General features: G+C 29.7%; 2 protein-coding genes across 4 annotated transcripts in view; one reads left to right on the top strand and one right to left on the bottom strand.

Annotated features, from left to right (window-relative positions):
- LOC105325111 (beta-1,4-N-acetylgalactosaminyltransferase bre-4) overlaps positions 1-8,468 on the top strand; it is a 174,175-nt gene that overhangs the window by 36,765 nt on the left and 128,942 nt on the right. The gene's annotated exons all lie outside the window — the stretch shown is intronic.
- Positions 1-8,468, bottom strand: part of LOC105329774 (uncharacterized) — a 189,481-nt gene that overhangs the window by 65,460 nt on the left and 115,553 nt on the right. The gene's annotated exons all lie outside the window — the stretch shown is intronic.

The following is an 8,468-nucleotide window of genomic DNA, read 5'->3' as shown; positions in this document are numbered from 1 at the left end:
AGCAATATAGGACCTGATCCTGGACCATAAACAGCATTTCCATACACTTCTGATGTATTCCTAATTGTTTAATATCCATAACAATATCATTACTGTTTAAGTTCTTCAAATTAGTTTACATTTGGATGAAAGGTATTTAAATTGATGATTGAAACTAAGAGTAATTTTTTTTGCCTAGATCTGATACGTTGTGAAATGATCAAAATAAAAAGAAAAAAAAAACAACATTATTTATTAATTGATTTATTTGAATTATAAAATAGATGTTATCCAATATTAAATTTCTATCCGACAACATTACCAAGGAAACCCTAATGATCGACACACAACAACAGCCAGTTTATCATTGGGTGAATAATCACACACTGTTCCCCATTTTCCCAATTTGTACACTTCCAAACGACCTTCAGATTTAGTATCACCACCCACAAGTCGAATTAAAGTGTCTAAAAAAAAATAACTAGATTTACAAGAAAATTATGGTGACTGACATAACTTTTGAAAATTAAAAGTGGTCTGAAGAGATGTGCATTTGAAAACAATGCAATGCATTTAAAATCAATAAATAATTCTCAAGAATAAACCTTAATGCAGTGCTTTTGATTTAATCTTACACGTTTTGGATTTTAATTGTAATCTTTCAGTATTTCGAATAACATCGAAATAAAACAATATAAAATTATAACATGTTAAAAAGTTACAATATGACATAAATATCAAAACATGTTATATTTGTAGACATGTATAATTTACATTTATAGTATATTTCCCATTATGTTTGCATTGGAAATCTGTGACGTTCAATTTCATGTAAATACACTAGGCCTTTTTATGAGCCATAAGCACAAATATAGATGTCATCACGTGTTATTAGTTTATATATTTGTGTAAGATTAAATTAAAAGTAAAGTTTCAACTTTCATAGTTAATTTGATATGCCTTCATGAAAAAATTTGATTAAATCATATTTACTCGATTATATTTCTTTCCACAACTGTTTAGTAGATTACTTTTAGTCACAAATGCGAACTAAAAAACATGTTAAATCTGGTTTTCCATGTATGCTTAATTTTCCTGACTAAGAGCGTGAAAAAGGCTTTAAACTGACGATACACAAACACTTCATACAAATTAACATCAATATGAATATGAATATTAGCATTGAATGTTTAATTTTGGATGTCGTCATTCCTATAACACAACAAAGCGGTGCAGACAAATTAACATAACGCGCCAATGCACGGTTTTCAATTTGTCTGCATCGCCGTGGTGTGTTATATGACTGACGATATCCAAAAAAGCATTTAAAGTTAAAATGAACGCATATAATTTACTTTCTATATTGGCATGATATACCTCTGTGTACGTGACTACTCAGGTTGAATGCTTTTGTTTACATTCTTATTTTAAATAAAATGCGTTGCCGTCAATTTTTACTGACGTCATAGAAAAAATTGAACAATATTGAATAGTAAGACAATTTTTAGTTCAGTTAATTTTAATTAGTTTATAACTTAATACTGTTCGGATAAGTGATATTAATAAATAATAACAATTCTCAGACATCTGAAAATATAGTTCTAAGTGCAAAAACAAAATTACAAAATAGCGTTTTATTCAAACCATGTGGTTTTGATTTATACTGCATTTTAAAAACATGTATATCATATATCATAAAGCACTAACGTTCATTTCATAGATCTTTTCAAGTTTATTATGTATATTTCAAAACATACTAACAAATAGTACTCAATATGTCCATAAGTATGACATTTCAAAATATAAGTGCCTTAAGCACGTAAAATGTGTAGTTTATTTCAAGACAAGAAATAATAACACAATCTATCTCACCATTTGGACTGCAGTTGATGGACACATCCTCCCGGTGATTGCAGTTATGGGTTCCCCACTCTCGGTGCTGACATTTATCTATGCTTATCTCAGATCCCTCACATTTAACATTGTCAAGCCATATAGGACCTGATCCTGGACCATAAACAGCATTTCGATACACTTCTGATGTATTCCTGAATGTTTGATATCCATAACAATATCATTACTGTTTAAGTTCTTCAAATTAATTTACATATGGATGAAAGGTATTTAAATTGATGATTGAAACTTAGAGTAATTTTTTTGCGTAGATGTGATACGTCGTGAAATGATCAAAATGAAAAGAAAAAAAACAACAACATTATTTATTAATTAATTTATTTGAATTATAAAATAGATGTTATCTAATATTAAATTTCTATCCGACGACATTACCAAGGAAACCCTAATGATCGACACACAACAACAGCCAGTTTATCATTGGGTGATTTTTCACACACTGTTCCCCATTTTCCAAACTTGTACACTTCTAAACGACCTTCAGATTCAGTACTACCACCCACAAGTCGAATTAAAGTGTCTAAAAATAAAATAACTAGATTTACTAGAAAATTATTGTGACTGACATAACTTTCGAAAATTAAAAGTGGTCTGAAGAGATGTGCATTTGAAAACAATGCAATGCATTTAAAATCAATAAATAATTCTCAAGAATAAACCCTAAGGTGGCAGGGGACAGTTTTTTTGATAGAATTCATTGTAGCCAAGGGATGCATGTCTACGGAACTCTGTAACTAAAATTTCCTCAGTTCCCATTCAGCACAAATAACTTTAATTCACTCTTTATAAGGCCAATCACCAATTTCTGAAGAAAATTATTAGTCAAAACCTGTAAAATTCTCTATATACTGGTTTTTATGAGATTTTGACCCTTTCATATCTTGCTAATTTTTCATGATTTTTCAGCTTTTTAGACCTCCCCCAGCGAATTCCCTGCAGAGGGCTGACCTTCCGTACCGCGTGCATGTTGCACTATCACATGTCAGAAACTTACCGGTGTATAGTTTACAATGTCCCATCCACCTACTTTTCGTGTTATTTTACCTCCCGTCTTTAACTTGCAATTTCACTGTGTAAAGTCAGCACAACAGTCATAGCAGCAGGTTTCGCATTTTACTTCAGATTCTTATGTACCTAACATAAGGGGCCTACATATTGCATATCAATTTCAACAACAGCCATCCCTCTAACTAATGATAATTATTAAAAATCATTTAATGAATTTTAGCAACACTCTTAAGCCTTCAAGTACAGCAACTCTCAATTTTACAAAAATATTGACAGGTACTTTATTCGAAACTGTCCCTTGCTACCTAATGCAGTGCTTTTGATTTAATCTTAGACGTTTTGGATTTTAATTGTAATCTTTCAGTATTTCGAATAAAATCGAAATAAAACAATATAACATTATAACATGTTGAAAAGTTACAATATGACATAAATATCAAAATATGTTATATTTGTAGACATGTATAATTTACATTTATAGTATATTTCCCATTATGTTTGCATTGGAAATCTGTGACGTTCAATTTCATGTCAATACACTAAGCCTTTTTATGAGCCATAAGCACAAATATAGATGTCATCACGTGTTATTAGTTTATATATTTGTGTAAGATTAAATTAAAAGTAAAGTTTCAACTTTCATAGTTAATTTGCTATGCATTCATGAAAAAAAAATCATTAAATCATATTTACTCGATTACATTTCTTCCCACAGATTTTTAGCACTATACTTAAAGTCACAAAAGCAAACTAAAAACATGTTAAATCTGCTACTCCATGTATGCTTAATATTCCTGACTAAGAGCGTGAAAAAGGCTTTAAACTGACGATACACAAACACTTAATACAAATTAATATCAATATGAATATGAATATTAGCATTGAATGCTTATTTTTGGATGTCGTCATTCCTTTAACACACCAAAGCGGTGCAGACAAATTAACATAACGCGCCAATGCACGGTTTTCAATTTGTCTGCATCGCCGTGGTGTGTTATATGACCGACGATATCCAAAAAAAGCATTTAAAGTTAAAATGGACGCATATAATTTACTTTCTATATTGGCATGATATACCTCTGTGTGCGTGACTACTCAGGTTGAATGCTATTGTTTACATTCTTATTTTAAATAAAATGCGTTGCCGTCAATTTTTACTGACGTCATAGAAAAAAATTAAACAATATTTAATAGTAAGACAATTTTCAGTTTAGATAATTTTAATTAGTTTATAATTTAAGAATGTTCGGATAAGTGATATTAATAAATAATAACAATTCTCAGACATCTGAAAATATAGTTCTAAGTGCAAAAACAAAATTACAAATAGCGTTTTATTCAAACTATGTGATTTTGATTTATACTGCACTTAAAAACAAGTATTATCATATATCATAAAGCACTAACGTTCCTTTCATAGATCCTTTCAAGTTTATTATGTATATTTCAAAACATACCAAGAAATAGTACTCAATATGTCCATAAGTATGACATTTCAAAACATAAGTGCCTAAAGCACGTAAAATGTGTAGTTTATTTCAAGACAAGAAATAATAACACAATCTATCTCACCATTAGGACTGCAGTTGATGGACACATCCTTCCTGTGATAACAGTTATGGGTTCCCCACACTCGGTGCTGACAATCATCTATGCTTATCTCAGATCCCTCACAGTTAACATTGTCCAGCCATATAGGACCTGATCCTGGACCATAAACAGCATTTCGATACACTTCTGATGTATTCCTGAATGTTTGATATCCATAACAATATCATTACTGTTTAAGTTCTTCAAATTAGTTTACATTTGGATGAAAGGTATTAAATTGATGATTGAATCTTAGAGTAATTTTTTTTGCCTAGATGTGATACGTTGTGAAATGATCAAAAAAGAGAAGAAAAAACAACATTATTTATTAATTAATTCATTTGAATTATAAAATAGATGTTATCCAATATTAAATTTCTATCCGACGACATTACCAAGGAAACCCTAATGATCGACACACAACAACAGCCAGTTTATCATTGGGTGATTTTTCACACACTGTTCCCCATTTTCCAAACTTGTACACTTCTAAACGACCTTCATATTCAGTATCACCTCCCACAAGTCGAATTAAAGTGTCTAAAAATAAAATAACTAGATTTACTTCACAATAATTGTGACGGACATAACTTATAAAAATTAAAAGTGGTCTGAAGAGATGTGCATTTGAAAACAATGCAATGCATTTAAAATCAATAAATAATTCTCAAGAATAACCCATAATGTAGTGTTTTTGATTTAATATTACCGTTTTGGATTTTAATTATAATCGTTTAGTATTTCGAACAACATCGAAATAAAACAATATAACATTATAACATGTTGAAAAGTTACAATATGACATAAATATCAAAACATGTTATATTTGTAGACATGTATAATTTACATTTATAGTATATTTCCCATTATGTTTGCATTGGAAATCTGTGACGTTCAATTTCCTGTGAGTACACTAAGCCTTTTTATGAGCCATAAGAACAAATATAGATGTCATCACGTGTTATTAGTTTATATATTTGTGTAAGATTAAATTAAAAGTAAAGTTTCAACTTTCATAGTTAATTTGATATGCCTTCATGAAAAAAAAATCATTAAATCATATTTACTCGATTACATTTCTTTCCACAAATTTTTAGCACTATACTTTTAGTCACAGAAGCGAACTAAAAAACATGTTAAATCTGCTATTCCATGTATGCTTCATATTCCTGACTAAGAGCGTGAAAAAGGCTTTAAACTGACGATACACAGACACTAAATACAAATTAACATCAATATGAATATGAATATTAGCATTGAATACTTATTTTTGGATGTCGTCATTCCTTTAACACACCAAAGCGGTGTAGACAAATTAACATAACGTGCCAATGCACGGTTTTCAATTTGTTTGCATCGCCGTGGTGTGTTATATGACCAACGATATAAAAAAAGCATTTAAAGTTAAAATGAACGCATATGATTTACGTGGGTTCTCTCCGGGTACTCCGGCTTCTTCCCACACCAATGACCCCAATGCGCGAACATCCGTGCCAACGAGAGATATTAATATAAGTTGTAGAACTTGTTTATCGATCGTTGTGAAATAAATAAATTTCAGTTTTTTTTCTATATTGGCATGATATACCTCTGTGTGCGTGACTACTCAGGTTGAATGCTTTTGTTTACATTCTTATTTTAAATAAAATGCGTTGCCGTCAATTTTTACTGACGTCATAGAAAAAATTAAACAATATTTATTAGTAAGACAGTTTTCAGTTTAGATAATTTTTATTAGTTTATAATTTAAGTATGTTCGGATAAGTGATATTAATAAATAATAACAATTCTCAGACATCTGAAAATATAGTTCTAAGTGCAAAAACAAAATTACAAATAGCGTTTTATTCAAACCATGTGGTTTTGATATATACTGCATTTTAAAAACAAGTATTATCATATATCATAAAGCACTAACGTTCTTTTCATAGATCCTTTCAAATTTATTATGCATATTTTAAAACATACCAACAAATAGTACTCAATATGTCCATAAGTATGACATTTTAAAACATAAGTGCCTAAAGCACGTAAAATGTGTAGTTTATTTCAAGACAAGAAATAATAACACAATCTATCTCACCATTAGGACTGCAGTTGATGGACACATCCTTTGTGTGATTGCAGTTATGTGTTCCCCACTCTCGGTGCTGACATTCATCTATACTTGTCTCAGATCCCTCACAGTTAACATCGTCCAGCCATATAGGACCTGATCCTGGACCATAAACAGCATTTCCATACACGTCTGATGTATTCCTGAATGTTTAATATCCATAACAATATCATTACTGTTTATGTTCTTCAAATTAGCTTACATTTGGATGAAAAAGGTATTAAATTTGATAATTGAAAATTATTTTTTTTTACTTTTGCCTAGATGTGATATGTTGTGAAATGATTTTAAGGAAAGGAAAAAGCCATCATTATTATTATTTTATTTTAAATTATAAAATAGATGTTATCCAATATTAAATTTCTATTCGACAACATTACCAAGGAAACCCTAATGATCGACACACAACAACAGCAAGTTTATCAGTCACTAAGTCATCACACACTGTTCCCCATTTTCCCAATTTGTACACTTCTAAACGACCTTCAGATTCAGCATCACCACCCACAAGTCGAATTAAAGTGTCTGAAAATAAAATAACTAGATTTACTAGAAAGTTATGGAGACTTACTATTCCCATCAATATTAAAGTTGGTCTGAGAAGATGTACATTTAAAAACAATGCAATGCATTTATAATCAATAAATTATTCTCAAGAATAAACCCTAATGCAGTGCATTTGCTTTAATCGTACACGTTTTTGATTCTAATTGTAAGCTTTCAATATTTCGAATAACATTGAAATAAATCAAAATAAATTTATAACATGTTGAAAAGTTACAAAATGATATACATATTAAAACGGGTTATATTTGTACACACGTATGATTTACATTGATAGTATATTTCCCATTATGTTTGCATTGGAAATCTGTGACGTTCAATTTTCTTTGACTACACTAAGCCTTTTTATGAGCTTCCAGCACAAATTGAGATGTCATCACGCGTTTTGAGTTTATATATTTTTGTAAGATGAAATGAAACGTTCAAACTTTTATAGTTAATTTTATATGCATTGATGGAAAAATCATTAAATCAGATCAAATCAATCATAATTCTTTCTACAAATTTTTAGCACTATATTTTTAGTCACGAAAGCGAACTAAAAAAACATGTTAACGCTGCTGTTCAAAGAGCGTAAAAAAAGCTTCATACAAATTAACATCAATATGAATATGAATATTAGCAATGAATGCTTATTTTTGGATTTCGTCATTCCTATAACACACCAAAGCGGTGTAGACAAAATAACATTACGCGTCAATGCGCGGTATTCAATTTGTCTGCATCGCCTTGGTGAGTTATATGACTGACAACATCCAAATATAATTATCTAATGTTAAAAAATCATGAAATTTACTTTATATAATGGAATGATATACCTCTGTGTGCGTGAATACTCAGATTTTTTTACTTAATTGAGATTCTTATTTTAAACAAAATGCGTTGCCATCAATTTTTATTGACGTCATAGAAAAAAAATAAACTTATTAAATAGTAAGACGATTTTCAGTTTCAGTAGTTTCAGTATTTTAATTAGTTTATAACTTAAGTATGTTCGGATATGTGTAATAAATCAATAATAACAATTTTCAGACATCTAAAATATCTTTCGAAGTAGAAAAACAAAATTTCAAATAGCATTTTTTTTTCAAACCACGTATTTTGAGTTAAACTGCATTTTAAAACAACGATAATCATATACCATAAAGCACTAAAGTTATAATCATAGATCCTTTCAAGTTTATTATGTTTATTTCAAAACATATCTACAAATGTTATTTAATATGTTCCTAAGTATGACATTTCAAACCTTAACTGCCTTAAGCACGTTAAATTTGTAGCTTATTTCATGACAAGA

This window comes from Magallana gigas, chromosome 9, assembly GCF_963853765.1.
Source record: "Magallana gigas chromosome 9, xbMagGiga1.1, whole genome shotgun sequence".
In the NCBI taxonomy this organism is placed as follows: Eukaryota; Metazoa; Mollusca; class Bivalvia; order Ostreida; family Ostreidae; genus Magallana; species Magallana gigas.
This window is presented reverse-complemented; position numbering and strand designations above follow the sequence as displayed.